The sequence below is a fragment of the Carcharhinus amblyrhynchos genome, chromosome 29 (assembly GCF_965287045.1).
Source record: "Carcharhinus amblyrhynchos chromosome 29, sCarAmb.v2.hapA, whole genome shotgun sequence".
Taxonomy (NCBI): Eukaryota; Metazoa; Chordata; class Chondrichthyes; order Carcharhiniformes; family Carcharhinidae; genus Carcharhinus; species Carcharhinus amblyrhynchos.
Window position 1 is genome coordinate 4,018,885 of NC_137352.1, and position 21,020 is coordinate 4,039,904.

Consider the following 21,020-nt stretch of genomic DNA (forward strand, 5'->3'; position numbering starts at 1 on the left):
TTGTACTTTTCTGCATTAGCTACTTCCCCTCATTTGATGATGATGTTTTGAGGTATTATGGGGAGAAAAGAAAAATGCAACAGAAAGAGAAGATACAAGGTGAATTAACTGGACATTGCACTTCCACAAGTCTACTTCCAAAAGAAAGAACTTGCATTTATATAGCGTACTTCACACCCTCCCGAAGTGCTTTACAGGCAATGAAGCACTTTTTTAGGGTGATGCAGTGGTTTGCACTGCTGCCTCATAGTGCCAGAGACCTGAGTTCCATCCCAGCCTTGGGTGACTGTGCGAATTTTGCACGTTCTCCCTGTGTCTTCATGGGTTTCCTCCAGGTGCTCTGGTTTCCCCCCCACAGACTATGGGTGTGCAGGTTAGATGGATTGGCCATGCTAAATTGCCCCTTAGTGTCAGGAAGATTAGCAGGGTATATATATGAGGTTACAGGGATAGGACCTGGGTGGGATTGTGGTTGGTGCAAACTCGAAGTGCTGAATGGCCTCATTCTGCGCAGTAGGGATTCTATGAGAGCTTTCTGTGTGCAAATGGGTTGCTGTGTGGAATTTGCACATTCTCCCTGTGTCTGCGTTAGGTTTCCTCCAGGTGCTCCAGTTTCATCCCACAGTCCATAGATATGCAGATTAGATGCTAAATTACCCTTTAGTTTTCCAAGGTATGTAGGTTAGGTGGATTTGCCATGGTGAATGTGTGGGGACATGAAGGTGGAGAGGGCCTGGATAAGATACTCTGTCAGAGAGTTGATGCAGACTCAATGGGCCAAATGGCCTCCTTCTGCACTGCAGGGATTATGTGAATTTCTATGAGCTTCTAGAAGTGTATCCACTGTGGTAATGATAGAAACGGAGCAGCAAATTTGTACATAGTAACCTCCCACAAACAGCAGAGTGACAATAACGTGATTATTTGGGTTATTTTCTGGTTATTAAGAATTATACATGTTCCAACTATACCACAGAGTTGCTTTGGGAATTAATGCATCTTAAATGCTGACCACTAGGAGGTGCAAGATATCCATTGGGTCTGATTGATTCATTGTGTTCCAGCCCCTCTCATCCACTCCCCTCATTGGTTGGGAAAAGCCTTCCTTTGCTTGGGATGCTCCTTCCACCTTAAACATTCCTCCTATGTCTTGGCAATGAGTGCTGACAGCAGATTGCACAATGGAGAAATGTTGCAGATGTTCCCAATCCTTTTCCCTGCCACACGTTAGGCTGGGTTTACAGAAATAAAAACAGAAAGTGGTGGAAAAATTCAGCAGGTATGAGAGCATCTTCCTGGTTGTATCGCAGCTTGATATGGCTCCTGCTCTGCCCAAGGAACTACAAAAGGCCTTGAATGTAGCCCAAATCATCACGCAAACCAGCCTACTATCCATTGACTCTGTCTACACTTCCCACCGTCTTGACAAAGCAGCCAGCATAATTAAGGACCCCATGCACTCTGGACATTCTCTCTTCCACCTTCTTCCTTTGGGAAAAAGATACAAAAGTCTGAGGTCACACACCAACCAACTCAAGAACAGCTTCTTCCCTGCTGCTGTCAGACTTTTGAATGGACCTACATTGCATTAAGCTGATATTTCTCTAGACCCTAGTTATGACTGTAACTACACTCAGCACTCTTGTTTCTTCCTCTCTGAACGGTATGTTTTGTCTGTAGCACACAAAAAACAGTACTTTTCACTGTATGTTAATACAGGTGACAATAATAAATCAAATTGAAATCTGTGGAGTGAGAAATAGAGCTAATGTTTCAAGTCCAGCATGGTTATTGAAGAGAGGTAGGAATGTGATGGGTTTAATCCTGCTGTAAAAGGGGGAAAGGGCAAGTGGCACAAAACAGAAGATCAGGGTTACATTAACGAGCAGAGCAGATAAAAAAGACAAACATACCATGGAATACAGGCAAAGGGAGTGGCAATAATAATATTAAAGATACAAAGCTTGACCAGAGTAGGTATTAATAGCAGAGTAAAGGTGAGTACTGTCTTAAAGAAAATAAGCAGAATGTGTTAGTAGCTGAGTCAAGGTCAACTCTGTCTGAAAGTAAACCATGAGAACAAGATACAGACTGACGCGTGGGGAAAATAAATTCAAAATGGAGGACAGAGTTCATGGTATGAAGTTATTGAACTCAATGTTCAAGTCCAGAAGGCTGTAAGGTGCTGAATCAGACGATGAGGCAAGTTCCTCAGACTTCCGTTGGTCTTCACTTTTAAAGGTTAGTGACTAGGAGGGAAATGCTGGCTCCATTTGGTTCCTCTTTCTAACCAATCGCGAGTTAAAACACTGGCAACATCTGTCATGATACTTCCATTTCAAATCAACTCAGCTGAGTGTGCCTAAGCTCATTGTGGGTCCATCATCATATAACTGAGATTGATAGGTTTTTGTTAGGCAGGAATATTAAGGCATAGTAAGCGTAATACCAGGTTAAAGTCCAACGGGTTTATTTGGAATCACAAGCTTTCGGACCGCTGTTCCTTCATCCCTGTGATCCCAAATAAACCTGCTGGACTTTAACCTGGTGTGAGACTTCTCACTGTGCCCACCCCAGTCCAACACCAGCATCTCTGCATCAAGAGTATTAAGGGTTATGGAACCAGGGTGATTAAATGGAGTTAAGATAAAGATTAGCCATAATCCAACCGAATGGTAGAATGTCCTTGAGGGGTTGAATGGGCTCCTTTCTGTTCCTGTGTTCGCAAATCAACGCTGAATGCAATCATCAACATGTTTTATTATTTATTTATTTTCTCTCTGTTAAAGGTTGAGTAGGATAATCATGGTGCATTTTGAACTGGGTTCTCTTGCTGTGATCCTGCCTTAGCAAGAACTCTCTGCCAGACTGGTTTTATCGAATACCCGGTGAGTGGAGGTAGCAGTGTGATCCTCAGCAGGTCAAAACTGGACTGATCCCAGCAGGTGTGTTTCATCTAATGATCTATGAAACTTGTTTGTGTTGCTGTGTTAGGGACCATCCTTAAATCTTGACAAGATGACTTGGTCCAATTCTATATATTTCCACAATCAGAACTGTAGTAACCAGTCAAAAAGAAGACTGTGTTTTCAACTAAAAAAAAATCTTGCATTTATGCATTGTCACACAGTACTCCGCAGAAGCCATTAACACATCAGATTTGACACTGTGCCGCATATTAGGATAGATAGCAAAAGGGCAGCACAGTGGTTAGCACTGCTGCCTCACAGTGCCAAGGACCTGGGTTTGATTCCCGGTTTGGATCACTCTCTGTGCAGAGTGTGCAAGCTCTCCCTGTGTCTGCATGGGTGCTCCAGTTTCCTCCCACAGCCTGAAAGACGTGCTGGTTAGGTGCAATGGCCATGCTGAATTCTCCCTCAGTGTACCCAAACAGGTGCCGGAGTGTGGCAACTAGGGGAATTTCACAGTATCTTCATTACAGTGTTAATGTAAGCCTTACCTGTGACACTAACAAATAATCTTTAACTTTAAGGTTCAAGAAAATAAGTAGGTTTTAAGGAGTACCATGAAAGAGGCAGAAGGGTTGGTGATTCCAGGGTATTGGGCCGAGGCAGCTAACGGCATGGCCACCAATGAGCAAACAATAAAATGATGTGTAAGTGTCTAGAATTGGAGCAGTGCAGAGGTTTCTGGTGTTGGAGAAGATTACAGAGCTAGGGAGAGTGAGGAATTTGAGAATAATTCTAAACTGGAGGCATTGCCAGGCTGGGAGCCAATGGAAGCCAGTGAGCATTGTGGGGGGTGGGTGCATGTTCTTGCTGCATGTTCGGATGTGGACACCAGAGTTTTGGGTGAACTCAAGTTAAGGCTGGGTGGAAGTTGGAGGCCAACCAGGATTTGTTGAGTCTAAAGGTGTCAGAGAGGCAGAGCTAAGGCTGCACACATGTAAAATGCACCACTTCATTGCGCAGGCATCCAGCTCAGAAAACAGAAATATCTCATCTGCTCAAAGACTAGTTAATCATTCATTAAAAAAAGTTTGTATCAGTGTCTATTTACACAAGTTTTACAGATTTCATCACACTTTAGTCACCCTCCAACATGTCAATGGAACACAAACCAGGAAATGCATCAATTTGTGTTGGTTTTAATTGACCAGGAGCTGGTAATTTACAAAGAGCGACCACTGCACAAACTTTACTCTGACCACTGCAATTAAACTCTGACTCTGTTTATTTGTGCAGTGATTAAACTTTGGGAGAGAAAGGGAAAGCCGACCTAATCAGAAGATAATCATTGTGAATTACATTCCTTTCCCTTTAATATACAGTATCCCTCAACTTATTCGGACAAAAATCTCCAAGCATCCACTTGCTTTGTAAAATAAACGTGTTCCTTTCTCACCACCACACCCCCCCCCCCCCGCCCCCCAGCACATCTTTGCACTTTTTCACAGAATCATAGAAACCCTACAGTGCAGAAAGAGGCCATTTGGCCCATCGGGTCTGCACCAACCACAGTCTCTCCGAGGCCCTACCCCCTTATCCCTACATATTTACCCGCTAATCTTCTAACCTACGCATCTCAGGATACTAAGGGACTATTTTAGCATGGCCAATTAACCTAACCCACACATCTTTGGACTGTGGGAGGAAACAGGAGCACCTGGAGGAAACCCACACAGACATGAGGAGAATGTGCAAACTCCTAAACTCCTTAGAAAAGCTTCTTTTTCTAAGAAGATCTGCTGTTTAGAGATGGTCCCTCATAAAGCTGTTCTGCGTTTACAGTGCTCCAAATTCTCCTTCGTGATTTGCTTGTTTAAAGTGTTTAACTTGGAATTAAAAAGGTAAGGATGTCTCATTGTTAATTGATCGCAGCATTTTGAATTGGCAGCATTATTTGTCTTTGTTTGTTTGGACAGTTTAATTTTTCTTTGGGAAAGGAATCTTGATTTCTTTATAGAAGGATGGCTGGTGCTTACCCACCCACTTTGAAAAGAGAGCGACCTATTTTAATAAATGTTAACGCAGACACTCTCAACGAATATTCTACCACCCCATCCTCACTTAAGGTACAGCTGCTGGCAAGAATCATTTGGATCTCCAGTGGTTTGCAAACAGATCTCTGACTGCACCAAATCCTCGTTCAACTCCATTTCCTTGACGTTAACAGATTCCAGCTTCTTCACCTGGGTCACGTCTTTTAATTTTAAAAAAAGTCTTCTCAGGCCATGACTTGGGAGGTGATGTTAAAAGAAGAATTAACCCTTTACAATCCAGTTCAAGTCTTATTATTTTGTACTAAAGGTTTGGACACAACCTCCTGTCCTAAATGTTCTGGAATTAGTCAATGGGTTTTTCAGCCACCTTTTCTGTCAATTTTCTTCGCCATCTTCCACCCAAAGGCTTGGAGCCACCACTGGAACACCATGTCAGTGGGACAGAAGGCCCAATGGTATTATCCTTATCTGAGAAAAGATGCCCTTGTTATAGAGAGAGTACAGCAAAGGTTTACCAGGCTGATTCCTGGGATGGCAGGTCTGTCATATGAGGAGAGACTAAGTCGGTTAGGATTATATTTGCTGGAATTTAGCAGAGTTAGAGGGCATCTCATAGAAACTTATCAAATTGTAACAGAGTTAGATAGGGTAGATTCAGAAAGAGTGTTCCCAATGGTGGGGAAGTCCAGAACTAGTGGTCATAGTTTGAGGAAAGGGGGCAAATCTTTTAGAACTGAGGTGAGGAGAAATTTCTTCACCCAGGTGAATGTGTGGAATTCACTCCCATAGAATGTAGTTGAGGTCAAAAAATTTCTAATTTCAAGAAGAAATTAGATATAGCTCTTAGGGCTAAAGAGATTGAGAGATATGGATGGAAGGGTAGATCAGCATATTGAATTCGACGCTCAGCCATGGTCAAAATGATTGGTGGATCAGATCGAAGGGCCAAATGGCCTTTGTCTGCTCCTAGTTTCTACGTATCTGGAGCAATTGACCATTCTTAATTTATCAGTTTAGACGCTGAGGGTGGAATTTTCCCACCCCACCACCACAAGACACAAACCATGCAAGGCTCTGTTGACCTCAGGTAGCATTTTCTGGTTTCAGGCAGAGTAAGTGGAAAACCCCACCCTGAGGATTGGATTTTTCCTCTGGGAATGGGAAACAGAAGGCAGAACTGTTTCAGAACGTGCCCCTGGAGGACACAGTCACTCACTGGGGTTTTCACGTGAGCTGCCCCCTTACTTAGCATGGAGAGAGGTTCACTGCCCAATTATGGGTGGGATGCTTCAACACCGTGGCGTCCGCTCATCAACTTTTCAAAATTAAAAAATGGGATTGTAGCCAGGACATCACTGTGGGAGTGTTAGTGTGTGAACCTCAAGCCCTTTTCAGGATGGCCTATGGTCACTCATGCGTCCATGTAGGCAAGGGGGGCCCCAAGGGCTGCTTGAAGAGCATTGGTCTGCCATTGGCTGACCGCCATGTAAATTAGCCCCTGCTAGTGAGGAAAACTGGAAGCCCATTGGAAACTTCAGACAAGGTTTACCAGACTGATTCTTGGAAGGCGGGACTTACTCATGAGAGATTGAGTCGGTTTAGAATTGTATTCACTGGAGTTCAGAAGAATGAGAGAGGATCTCATAGAAACCTATAAAGTTCTAACAGGATTAGACAGGTTAGATGCAGGAAGGATGGTCCCAATGGAGTCCAGAATCAGGGATCGTAGTCTGACGATATAGGGGAAATCTTTTAGGACAGAGATGAAGAGCATGGTCAGTCTATGGAATTTGCTACCACAGAAATGGTAGCAAATTCCATAGTGCGGGGGGGGGTGATGGCCTAGTGGTATTGTCACTAGACTGTTAATTCAGTTAATGTTCTGGGGACCCAGTTCAAATCCCACCGCGGCAAATGGTGGAATTTGAATTCAATTTAAAAAAATCTAGGATTAAGAATCTACCGATGGCCAAGAAACCATTGTTGATTGTTGGAAAAACCTATCTGGTTCACTAATGTCCTTTAGGGAAGGAAATCTGCCATCCTTACCTGGTCTGGCCTACTTGTGACTCCAGAGCCACAGCAATGTGGTTGACTCTCAACTGCCCTTCAACGGCAACTAGGGATGGGCAATAAATGCTGGCCAGCCAGCGACGCCCATGTCCCATGAATGAATTTAAAAAAAGTAGCTGAGGCCAAAACATTGCGTGATTTCACGAAGGAATTAACCCTTGGAGCGAAAGGGATCAAAGGAGATTGGAAAAGGTGGGATCGGGATATTGAGTTGGATGATCAGCCATGATCATACTGAATTGCAGATCAGGCTCAAAGGGCCGAATGGCCTCGTCCAGCTCCTATTTCTATGTTTTTATGCCATCTTTAGTTAGATTCTGATTACAGCTCAGTCAGCTACCTGCCTCATGGGACTGGAAGCGATGCTGACCCCAATCCCACCTCTGCTCAAATAGCTGGTGCCGGGACACAAGCTCACCAGCCAACGCTGGGATTTTCAGATGTCCTCTGCTTCTCCTTCCACCCTCAGTAAGGCCTGAAAATCCAGTGCTAAGTGTCAAACCTTTTCTGATCTGGGGTCACCTCCATGTGTATTTCTAACCCAAGTGGCTGGATGATAATCGTGAAAGGAAGACTAAGGTTGAACTAGCCCTTTTCACAACCTTTCAGGACTCTTCCAAAGGGCTTCACGGCCAGTGACGCACTTTACAAATAAAGCAAAGTGAAGCAGCCAGTTTGCACTCTGCAAGCTCCTACCAACAGCAATGAAATAAATAATCAAATAATCTGTTCCTGTGCTGTTGGTTAAGGAATAAACATTGGCACCAGATACAAGGGAACTCTCTTGTTCTTTGAAAGAATGCCATGGAATATTTTTGCAACCACCTGAGAGAACAAACAGGATCTCACCTGAATGGTGGCATCTCTGATACCCCTGTACCCACCGTGCTGTATAGCAGGTGTCAGCCTAGATAGTGCACTCAAATCCTGAACTGGCAGTTAAGGAAACAGGAATCCTTGTCAATTTTTGTACCTCTAAACCAGGGGCACTGAGATCAATTGGAGGACCCCTAAAGTCACTCCAGCTAAGATTAAGCCACTCGGAGATTTCACCTGGAATTCTTACGTCTCAATCACTCATTACATAAACCTGCTGAGACATCTGGGAACTGAGATTTTACTATTACGCAAATCTTTTAAATTGGAGATTATTGAGAAAGGGAGGACAGACTGATGCCATAATGAGGGAGCAACAGAAGATAAATTGAGGCTTCCTGACATAGGTTGTGCTTTAGCCAAACTTATGATGAAATAATGTTGATACCCCTTTAACAAACATCCCTTACACAGGGCAGGCAGGAAGTGATTCAGGGCCTAGAAATGATTGAATTCACCTCAAAGAGGAAAAGGAAGAGGAAGATGATGGTGGCAGGCAACTATTTTATAAAAGGAATGTGTTTGTATAGGAGTGACTCACACTGGTTAATGTCAGTCTCCACCTCCACAGCAATGGGTCATTGCAACGCCTTGCAGAGCTGTGCCAGATTTGTGGTGTTTTTAATTTTTGAAATATTCTCATTTCCTAGCCACCCCCTATCCCCACCTCCCACAAAGGCACTGACTGTCCCTGGGGTACAGCCCTTGGAGGCATTGACAGTCACTGAGGCACAGTCTTGTGAGTTCTGAGCTCCGGTAATCCCTAGAGAAACTATTGCCAGTGTTTGAAGCCATTGAGTGAATGTTGGGCGGAGTCACTTCACAACAAACAGAGACAGGAACTGAGTCCCACAGCTCCCAATAGAAATGCACTCACATTTCGCCCAATTGCAACTCTGGCAGACATCAGCTAACGCAGCACAAACCAGAGGCACAGGAATTGAATTTGCATCCTTCTGGTGGGTGAGGTTTAGAACATTCCGGGCACTGACTGTAGCAGTGAGTCATAGGGGAGCCCCTGGTTTTATAGTTATGTTGGGAATGACAGACAGGAGAATATGAGGTAATAATCAAATTGCAGGGTTGATATATCAAAATTCATTCAAATCCGGATGCAGCAATATATAATTAAAAGCTGAATCCAAGATGACACAATAGTCTAGTGATTTTAGTCATGTGCTTTAAATCTTAGATTGGAAACTCTCATCCCACCAACTCTGACCTCTTGATAATCCGCCACTTCTTTCAGTCCGTCATTGGCAGCCTTGCCTTCAGCAGCCATGGACTAAACTATGGAATTTCTCCAACATGTAGCAAAGCCTGTACGACATCCATTTTTGGGCTGATAGGTGATAAGTAACATTCATACAATCCAGCAATGACCAGTTCCAAAAAGAGATGCTCTAATTAACACCTCCCCCCCCCACCCCCCCACCGCACCCCTTGAATCTAAAGGCATTGCCATTGCTAAATCCCCTACCATCAACATCCTGGGTTTATCACTGACCATATAATCTAACCTCACCATTAGATTCCAATGTAACTCAATCCTGGGAGGTTTCTGTTTATCAATATCAAATCCACCTTGCACCCCTTGATTAGACTCCAGCCTATAGCTCACTCCCACAAGAACGCAAGAAATAGGAGCAAGAGTAGATCCCATAGCTCATCGAGCCTGCTCCGCCATTCAGTATCTTCATGGAGAATCTTGGGCTTCAACTCCACCTTCTTGTTTACTCCCATTATCCCTTAATTCCCTGAAAAATCAAAAATCTGTCTATTGTATAGTCTTAAATGCATTGAGCGATGGAATACCCACAACTCTCTAGGTAGAGAATTCCAAAGATTCACAGCCGATTGAGTGAAGTATTTTCTCCTCATCTCAATCCTAAATGATCAGCCCTGATTCTAAGATATATGCCCCCATGGTTTAGATTCTCTGATCAGCAGAAATAATCTCTCTGCATCCACCCCAAGGAGCTTCCAAACCTTTCAATGAGATTGCCCCCTCATTCTTCTCAACTCTAGAGAATATAAAGCCAATTTACTCAGCGTCTCATCATAGGACTCTTACCCCAGAGACCAATCTTGTGAATCTTCACTGCACTGCCTCCAATACCAGTATATCTTTCTTAAATGGGGAGACCAAAACTGCTCCACATGTGGTCTTACCAAAACCCTGTACAGTTGTATCAAGACTTCTTTATTCCTATGCTCAAACCCCCTTTCAATATCGACCAACTTGCCATTTTCCTTCTTAATTGTTTGTTGTACTTGCACGCTAACTTTCTTTCTTCCTTGAACGAGCGCAAACTTTGAACATCAACATTTATAAGTTTGATACCTTGGAGAAAATATTCAGTTTTCATATTCTTATGACCAAAGTGGCTTTTTTCATACTTCCTTACATTATATTCCATCTGCCATTTTATTGCATACTCCATTGATCTGTCTGTATCTCTTTGCAGTCTCCCTGTGACCTCCCCATAGCATATTTTTCCATTAATTCTATATCCTCCACAAATGTAGATACATTACTCCCTGTCTCTTCATCTAAGTCAGAGACTTAGAATCTAAATATCCAGGTACCATCACTCCACTATTCCCTGCCTGCCAGCTTGGAAAAGCCCCATTTATGCCTACTCTCTACTTCCTGACTGTTAGCCAATCTCCAATCCATGCTAATATATTACCCCCAACTCCCTGCACCCTTATCATGTCAATTAACATTTTGTGTGGCACCTTATTGAATGCCTTTTGGAAGTGCAGGTATGACACATCCCCTTTATCTACCCAATGAGTTGCATCCTCAAAAAAAACTCTAATAAATTTGTCAAGCAGGATTTCCCTTTAGTAAAACCATGTTGGCTTGTTCCAATCATGCTATGCTTTAATCAGTGCAGTGTTAAGACTTCCTTAATAATAATTGCCAACATTTCCCGAATGACTAGTGCAGGATAACTGGTTCGTGGGTTTCCTGTTTTCTGTCTTAGTTTTCTTGAAAAATGATGCAACATTTACCAACCTTCAATCTGCCTCATTTCTGAAACTAAGGAATTTTGGAAAGTCATAGCAAGTGCACCCATATCACTGCAATTACCTCTTTTAGAATCCTAGAGTGTAGACAGTCAGGGCATATTGGAGATTTGCCCTAATTCAGTCTCAGTTTTGCCAGTACTTTTTTTCCACCGATTATGATTTTCATAATTTCCTCACTTTTTTTATTTAGCCCCTAGGTTACTATCTATTTCTGATATGAAAGTTGTATCTTCTGCTGTGAAGATGGATGAGAATTATTTGTTCAATGCCTCTGTCATTTCCTCATTCCCCTTGATAATCTCCCAGGTTTTGTTATTAAATGTATAATCCAACCTGATCCTTTCGATTTGATTCCAGACTGTAACTCACCCCTGCCATTGTCAACGGGGGTTTCCTATTCTATGCAACTCCACTGCTGGGTGACCCATGACGGGCATTTGCTATCGGCGGGACTGGAAGATCAAGAATTGCTGGAAAATTCTTTTCCATAATCCACCCAAAGCCCTTGATAAAATTCCAGCCTGTAACTCAATCCAGGGCATCCATTATTCTCTAAACATCTCCATCCGAACCCATATTCACTTAAATGTGCAACTTATTTGCATTACTTATTAAAAACAGGGAGATGATGGCTAACTGGTATTATTGCTAGACTATTAATCTAGAAACTCAGCTAATGTTCTGGGGACCCAGGTTCGAATCCAAATCTGAAATTAAGAACCTATTGATGACCATGAAACCAGAAAATATCCAATCTGGTTTACTCATGTCCTTTAGGGAAGGAAATCTGCTGTATTTACCCAGTCTGGCCTATATATGACTGCAGAGCCCCAGCAATGTGATTCACTCTCAACTGCCCTCTGAACAAGTGCAACTAGGGGTGGGCAATAAATGCTGGCCAGCCGGCGACGCCCATGTCCCATGAATGAATAAAAAGAAAGATTATGGTGCAGGATTATTCCAACAGTGCTCAAAAGGGAAACTGGGGTTGCATAGCTCAATGCTTTCTGCCTTGCTGATGTTAATGGAACAGCTCATTCACCCTGCACTTCAGAGAGTTCTGACTGGGAAGGGAATGTTTAATGAATATTTGGCAGCAGAAAGTTCAATTACATTCAACAGACGGAAGCATTGGAAAGAAAAAATTGAAATAAATTCTTCAGCGGTTGGCTGTCACTTGAGGAAGGATGACGTGAAGCTTTGAGTCATTTCTGAGTCATTTGCAACATGAGTCCCTTGAAAATGAAGCAGCAACCTCTGTGGGGTGAGTGAGTGAGTGAAAGAACGGAATTTCAGGGCTGATTCTAAACTGCCTCACCCTGCAAACTCAGCTTGTCAAATTCAGCATTGTTGGAGCTTTTGTGTTTCTGTTCATCTGTTTCCAAACTGTGTTCGCAAGCCTGTAATTAGTTAATTAAAGCATCGTAGAATTTGCTCGAGTTCCAATAATGGATGTAGGGGAATTGGAACAGGATTTCTGCTCTCCCTTTGGACGATGCACTCTGTTCCTAATCGAAGAGCAGGTGGCTCTCCGCCAGCATTTGAAGTGTGCCAGACAGCGGATTTGGGTTAACACCTTAATGTCTGTATATCCGCATTTTGGATTATGAGACTAAGTTGGTTTATTCAATAACTAGTCCCTAATCCCTGATCTGCGCTGATTTAGCAGATCTCAGTCTCAACTGGCCTCTGTGTTTCTAAGCTTCCGGGGGGCAGAATGAGCCAAGGGGGAGGCTGTGGCCTAGTGGTATTACCACTAAACTATTAATCCAGAAACTCAGCTAACATTCTGGGGGACCCGGATTCAAATCCGCCACGGCAGACGGTGGAATTTGAATTCAATAAAAAAAATCTGGAATTGAGAATCTACTGATGACCATGAAACCGTTGCTGATTGTTGGAAAAGCCAATCTGGTTCACTAATGTCCTTAAGGGAATGAAATCTGCCGTCCTTACCCAGTCTGGCCTACATGTGACTCCAGAGCCACAGCAACGTGATTGACTCTCAATTGCCCTTCAAGGGCAACTAGGGATGGGCAATAAATGCTGTTCCACGAATGAATTTTTAAAAATCCTAATTTTTGATCAGTATTCCAGGATACTTGTTCGAAGGTAAGTATAGGCATCAAATGAGGACAATAATGATCTACCCATTGCCATAATCTCTCCCAAGATTTCTGCAGTTCTCCAGTGTTTTTGCATGCCCAATTTTAGTTGCTCCACCATTAGCAGCCAGCTAGTGAAACTCTCATTTCCTTCAAAAAGCCTCTCCATTTTTCCACCATTCTTTCCTCCTTCCAGGTACCCCATAAAGCCTATCTCTTTAAACAAGCATTTGGTCATCTGCCTTAAATATTCTCATAGATAACTCAACAAGAAGTTTTGTTTATGCTGTTGTGAAGCATCTTAGGATATTATAAAGTTTAAAGGTGTTGTATATTATTATTGTTGTTGTGACACTACCCACCGAACCCTACCCCTGCTTTGTGGCTCATGATACTGACCCTGCAAAAAGCATCATCTTCATATTAGGAAGCTTAGAACGGTGGAATCTTACAGCACAGAAGGAGGCCATTCTGCCCATCGTGGCTGAAGTAGCTCTTTGAAAAGTATCCACTTCGTCCCAACTTCTTTCTCTTTCCCCAGCTCCCTGCAAATTATTCATCTTCAAGTATTTATCCAGTTCTTTCAGAATTAGTCAAGTACAATATCCCACCAAAGCCCGGTTTACAGGGAATTCGGAATGATTATATTGGGAAAATGAACCACTAGGAACGAGGAACAGAGATCCCACCAATCAACTTGTTTAGAGAAGTGATCGAAGCCTGGGGTGAAGCACTTCCCAGTGGTTGCTTAGATATGGAGAGGCTGGGGCCTCAAAACTTGTGTCTTTGGCTGATCATAAAATCATAACTACCAGTTGATAAAAAGAGGAAATGCTGGAATTGCTTTGCAGTTGAGGCAGCATCTGTGGAGAAAGAAATGGAGCTAATTTTTCAGGCCTCTGACCTCCCATCATCAGAAGTGCCAACAGACGTAATCTTTCTGGTCAATCCCAACTCGTTCTCACTCCAGACTACCGTTCAATTTCCAGAAACATATTGATATGCCTCTTGGAAAAATCCAATCTGTTTCAATGCCTTTCTTGTATCATGGATATATTACTTCCCTCAGTGACAAAAAAGGCTTGCAATTATTTAGCATCTTTATGACCTCAAGACATCCCAAAGCACTTTGATCAGTGAATTACTTTTGATGTATAGTCGCTGTGGAAATGTAAGAAACGTGGCAACCAATGTGCACTCAGCAAACACTCAAAGCAACGTGATCATGTTTAGTTAATCTGTTCTCGATGCCCTGGGATATTTTGCCCGTGAGAGTAGATGGGACCTCGGCTACCAATCCTGCATGGCTTAATTTTTCCTTAATTCCACAAGTTACCATGCATGGAAAAGAGGAGGAGGAAAATAGAATCTGGCAGGAGTTGGAATAGATCAGGAAGTAGGGGTTATATGACAACATGCTTGGAATTTAAGCATCTCTGGACACAGCGGGAGACAGAAACAGAAAATACTGGAATATCTCAGCAGGTCTGACAGCATCTGTGGGGGGAGAATAGAGCCAATGTTTCGAGTCTAGATGACCCTTCGTCAGAACTGGGGGAGACAGGCTGGTTGAACAAAATATGAAGACTCCCATTCTTTTGAGAGGTTGAGAATGATTGAGTTCAAGTGTGTGATGATGCAGTGAATTCTGATATTAACACAAGGACGGAAGAAGGAAAAGAGACTGGGACTGAATGTGAAGTAGAGAGAAATCCTCAGAAACAGCAGGAAAATGGAAGGAGAGTGAGACAGAAGGTTAGAGGGAGTGAATAACCAATTATTGTGAAAAACCAGAATGGGGAATGTTTGGGAATGGAAAGGGTCCAGTACAATAACTCAGAGAGGAGCTAAAACTGTATCAATGTCCACCTGCACCAAGCCTGAATTCCTGCAAAGCTGTCCCCTTCCGCAAAATATCCAATTTGGCAAGTGGAATGTTTATGCAGTAGTCATGTGCAGCCAATGATATTGAGGTGAGGCATTGGCCTAGAGGTATTATTGCTAGACTATTAATCCAGAAGGTCATCTAATGTTCTTGGGGGCCCAAGATTGAATCCTGCCACAGCAGATGGTGGAATCTGAATTTAATATTAAAAAATCTGGAAATAAGAATCTACTGATGGCCATGAAACCATTGCCGATTGTTGTAAAAACCCATCTGGTTCACTAATGTTCTTTAGGGAAGGAAATCTGCCGTCCTTACCTGGTCTGGCCTATATGTGACTCAGAGTCACACCAATGTGATTGACTCTCAACTGCCCTTTGGCATCTAGGGATGGGCAGTAAATGCTGGCCAGCCAGTGACGCCCATGTCCCACAAATAAATAAAAAGAGTGTTAGTCCTGTCTGTGCTTGGATTCTGTATGCTGTTGGTAACAGCCAGTTCCTCACAATTTTAATATTCTTTTATTGATGTTGAAGGTGAGCGTTGGATGGTGGGGTTATATATCACGTTGGAGATTGGCTCTTTTCTCTCTTTCAAATGTCCAGTTCCTTGCTTTCTACCGTATTGTTAGCCACCAGGGACCCAAGCTCTGGAATTCCCGAAGTCAGCCTCTCTATCTCTCTCCTCCTTTGTGATGCTTCTCAAGACCTATCTGTGTATCCAAGCTTTTGGTCACCTGTCCAAATATTTCCTGATATGCCTTGGTGTCAAATCTTGTTTGATAATTGTTCCTGTGAAACGCCTTTTTAACTACCTTATAGGTGTGATATTAATGCAAGTTTTGTTGATGGGGCAGTCAGACATGCTGGTGTTTCTGGATGTCGGCAGGTTTGGGGTACCTCAACGTGTGAGGTTGGACGTACAGGGGGTGATTTTCAGCCCACACTCTCCATCTGTGGGAACAGTGTGCACACTCAAAATCCCGAGAACGTAATTCACACCGGCAAGTTTCTGAGTCCGATCTTAACGGCCCCTCACCAGTGGAGTGGTGTGAAACATGCCGCAGGGCCACAGGAGGTTCATTTTAATACATTAACATGTCATTAACAAGCACTGTCTCTGAGGACTTTGATTTGATTTGATTTATTGTCGCATGTATTAACATACTGTGAAAAGTATTGTTTCTTGTGCGCTATACAGAGCATACCGTTCATAGAGAAGGAAACAAGAGATTGCAAAATGTAGTGTTACAGTCATAGCTAGGGTGGAGAGAAAGATCAACTTAATGCAAGGTAGGTCCATTCAAAAGTATGACAGCAGCAGGGAAGAAGCTGTTCTTGAGTCAGTTGGTACGTGACCTCAGACCTTTGTATCTTTTTCCCGATGGAAGAGAGAATGTCTGGGGTGCGTGGGGTCCTTAATTATGCTGGCTGCTTTATTGAGGCAGTGGGAAGTGTAGACAGAGTCAGTGGATGGGAGGTTGGTTTACATGATGGACTGGACTACATTCACAACCTTTTGCAGTTCTTGTGTTTTGGGCAGAGTAGGAGCCATTACCAAGCTGTGATACAACCAGAAAGAATGCTTTCTACAGTGCATCTGTAAAAGTTGGTGAGAGCCATAGTGGACATGCCAAATTTCCTTAGTTTTCTCCCCACTTGTCACCGGATATTCAGTGGGCGCTGGCATGAATATTGGCAAACTGTGGAGGAAGACAAGGGATGGAGAGCAGAGCAGAGCTTTGAACTACTTCCAGATAGTATCTACGCCCCAGTCAGCAAATGGTGATCAGGAAAGGAATGCTGCTGATTTTTATTTCTGCCCTTTGCTGAATGGTGCTGAGGCCAGCGAAGATCAGCAGTATCTGGGATTGAATTTGTGGCTCATTCACAAACTACACCAATACGTCCACTCACTGGCAGATAATTGGTCAATGCTGCTTTACTGAAAAGGCCCTTTTTTAGTGCCTATCAGTTATCTTCCAAAAGGTACAGGAAGGTGAACAGAATTCAGATGCTGTGTGGCACCAGTCCAGCCATACTCATCACTCTGTTCATTTCTCTACAGTTGTGCTCATTTGGCATCTAGTTAATTTACTGTGACCTGGTCAGTGTGGCATTGCAAACAACAGAAGGAGTGTGAGTGCTGCATGAATCCATCATGAGTCACTAATATAGGGCAGGAAATGCTGAGATGCAAAGATAGTAGAGATGCCTGACTGAAACCTCCTTATAAAGAATTCCTTTGTGTGTAACTAGGCGGGGGAGTGATGATATTTGTGTTTGGAGTTAATGAGTGAAAATGTGTTTGAGTGGAGTGTGTGTATATATGAGTGTGTGCGAGTGAGTGAGTGTGTGTGTGCTAGTGTACATACTTTTCATGTTTTATCAATGTCACAAGTAGACTTACAAAGAACAAAAAAAATTACAGTACAGCAACAGGCCCTTCAAACCTGCACCCACCGTGCTGCCTGACTGATCCAAAACCCCCTACCCTTCCGGGGACCATATCCATCCATTCCCATTCTATTCATATATTTGTCCAGACACCCCTTAAAACTCACTATCGTATCTGCTTCCACTCCCTCCCCTGGCAGCGAGTTCCAGGCACCCACCACCCTCTGTGTAAAAGAAATCTGCCTCGTACATCTCCTTTAAACCTTGCCCCTCGCACCTTAAACCTGTGCCCCCTAGTAATTGACTCTTCCACCCTGGGAAAAAGCTTCTGACGATCCTTTCTATCCATGCCCCTCATAATCTTGTGGACTTCTATCAGGTCGCCCCTCAACCTCCATTGTTCCAGCGAGAACGAACAAAGTTCCTCTCCTTATAGCTAATGCCCCAAATATCAGGCAAAATCCTGGTAAATCTTTTCTGTACCCTCTCCAAAGCCTCCACATCCTTCTGGTAGTGTGACAACCAGAATTGAACATTATATTCCAAGTGTGGTCTGACTAAGGTTGTGTAAAGGTTCTATAGATTAACACTACAATGAAGTTATTGTGAAATTCCCTCGTCGCCACATTCCAGCTACACTGTCGGCTACACTGTGGAGAATTTAGCATTTTGGACTTTGGCAGGAAACTGTTTTCACTGGAACAATGGAGGTTGAGGGGCGACCTGATAGAGGTCCAGAAGATTATGAGGGGCATGGATAGAATGGATCGTCAGAAGCTTTTTCCCAGGGTGGAAGAGTCAATTACTAGGGAGCACAGGTTTAAGGTGCGAGGGGCAAGGTTTAAAGGAGATGTACGAGGCAGGTTTTTTTACACAGGGTGGTGGTTGCCTGGACTTGCTGCCGGGGGAGGTAGCAGAAGCAGATACGATAGTGAGTTTTAAGGGGCTGGAGGAAACTCACACAGACATGGGGAGAATGTGCAGACTCCACGTAGACAGTGACCCAAGCCAGGAATCAAACCCAGGTCCCTGGCGCTGTGAGGCAGCAGTGCTACCACAGTGCCATCGTGTCATCCCACGAGTATGTATGTACGTGTAGAATGAATAAGTGAAAGTGTGTGTGTATTTAAGTGAGGTGTGTGTGCACGATTGAGTGTGTGTATGTATGTGTATATGTGTGTGTGTGTGTGTGTGTGTGTGTGTGTGTGTGTGTGCACAGAGTGAATGAGTGTGAGTGGACAGTGTGTGAGTGGCCAGAATTTTTCACTGCAGTAGCGGGAACGCACCAGACCTGAAATCACACAAGAACATGTCGTGTCTTTGTCCCAATGTCATTGTGCACAGCCTGGGGACATGTGTGGGAGCTAGAAGAATGCCCGCTGACAATTAAACGGGCAATTAAGCTAATTAAGAAGCCAATTGTCTGCCCATGTGATTTTACAGTCAGCGCACAGGCTACGTGGACAGGTGGCCATTCAATTCCGATTGCTTCCTCAATCTAGGACAGTGTGAATGGTGAGCTGTTGAGGTGAGAGATTACTGCTGGTTTCTGATATTTCATAGCTTTTTGTGTATTTGCTGTTCCACTCTTTGTATTGCTAGCTTTGTTTTGAGAACTCTCGTCTTTCCAGCTTTTTGGAGGCTTTCACTCGAGGGCGTTGCAGCCAGTGAGTTTTGGACAGTCTGTGGATGGGACCTCCCTGCGAGGAGGATGAATGGGCCAGCAGGCAGAGAAGGCCAAGTGTCCACAGGCAGCTTTCCTGTGGAAGGAGAGGGGGGGCCCAATGGGCTGTCAGGCCAGCAATAAGTGCAAGGCGGAAGGGTGCACAGAAAATGGCCCTATCCTGCAGCCAGAGTCTACAGGCAGTGCTCCATCTACCTCAGCGTATCAGAGGTCCTGTACCCAAGGAGGCTCCACCCCTCTAGGGAGGCAACAAACTCCAGGTGCCAGATGATTGGGCTGGAGTTTGCCTCTAACTGTGTGGGTGGTCACTCTATGCCAGTGACTCTGAAGGTCACAGTAGCCCTTCTAGTCTTTCACCTCCAGTTCTATCACGGGGTCAGTGGGAATCAATGTGCTGTGTTCCAAGTTGCTGCCCACAGTTGTATCAAACTGGTCACTGACTTTCCCTTTGGATAGCTTATGACCTTCATTGATTTCCAGACTGTTGAGGCCAGCCAGGCTGAGCAAACCAAAGGCTTCACAGCAATCATAGTGTTCCGCTGCATCCAGCGTGCCATCGACCGTACTCTGTGCCCGTCAAGGTTCCGGCACATAAACTGGTGCCTTCATTAACAGAAAGGTTTCCATTCCATGAATGTGCAGATAGTTCATGATCACAAGACACAGATTCTGGAAATCAGTGCAAGGTACCCTGGCAAGTCACATGATGCCTACACACTGTGACACTCCCAGGTGTGGCAGAGTCCTTTAATCCTTCAGGACCCTCTAACTGTGAGGGGAGGACTCAACCCAGCCTGACCTGACAGCTCAGCATCAAATACAGTGGCCCCATTATCACCACAATCAACAGAGGAGGACAAGGGGGTCAGTTACACTCTTCAACCTGATTTCCACTCCCTCCATGACATTTGTTAGGTTGTGTTCCACAGGCACTGGCAGCCTCCTGGGATCTCAGCCATCCTTCATGTGTGAGCTTGGGACAGTGAGTGTCAGCTGGCTGATCGACTGTGAATTACATCACATCTGAGCTCGATACACTGACAGAGAATTGAGTATGGCCAATGCACCTAACCAGCACTTCTTTCAGACTGTGGAAGGACAGCAGACCACCCAGAGGAAACCCACACAGACACAGGAAGGACATGCAAACTCTGCATAGACAGTGACCCAAGCCAGGAATCGAACCTGGGTCCCTGGCACTGTGGGACAGCAGTGCTAACCACTGTGCCACTGTGTTGTCCAGACTTAATGTTTCAAAAAAAATCATAGAATCCCTGCAATGCAGAAGGAGGCTACTCAGACCCATTGAGTCTGCACCAATCATAATCCCACCCAGACCCCCTCCCGCAACTCCAGATATTTACCCTGCTAATTCCCTGACACTAGAGTCAATTTCGCATGGCCAATCAACCTAACCCACAAATCTTTGGACTGTAGGAGGAAATTGGAGCATCTGGAGGAATCTTACGCAGACATGGGGAGAACTTGCAAACTCCACATAGACAATGATCCAAGACCAGAATTAACCCCAGAACCCTGGCGCTGTGAGGCAGCAGCAAAAACCACTGTGCCACCGTGCCATACAAGATCACCTCTTTTTCTTCTAAACTCGAGTGGACACGAGCCTAACCTATCCAACCTTTCCTCATAAGATAACTCCTTCATCCCAGGAATCTCATGAGTGAACCTTCTCCAAATTGTTTCCAATGCAATTATATCCTTTCTTAAATAAGGAGACTAGAACTGTACAGAGCACTGCAGAGGTGGTGTCAGCAATACCCTGACAACTGTACCAAAACTTCCCCACTTTTATATTCAATTTCCCTGGAAATAAAAGCCAACATTTGATTTGACTTCCTGATCACTTGCTGTTCCTGCTTTTCAATTTTTGTGGTCCAGGTGCCAGGACACCCAGATCCCTCTGTACTGCAGAGTTCTGCAATCTTGCTCCATTTAAAGAATATATTGCATTTCTATATTTGCTATTGACAGTTCACAT

The 21,020-nt window shown here is 44.0% G+C and overlaps 1 long non-coding RNA gene across 1 annotated transcript in view; it reads left to right on the forward strand.

Annotated features, from left to right (window-relative positions):
- LOC145359928 (uncharacterized) overlaps positions 1-21,020 on the forward strand; it is a 60,294-nt gene that overhangs the window by 25,513 nt on the left and 13,761 nt on the right. Inside the window, exon 2 of the long non-coding RNA XR_013889650.1 lies at positions 2,790-2,945. This is a non-coding gene — a long non-coding RNA (uncharacterized LOC145359928). The remainder of the gene's footprint in view (positions 1-2,789; positions 2,946-21,020) is intronic.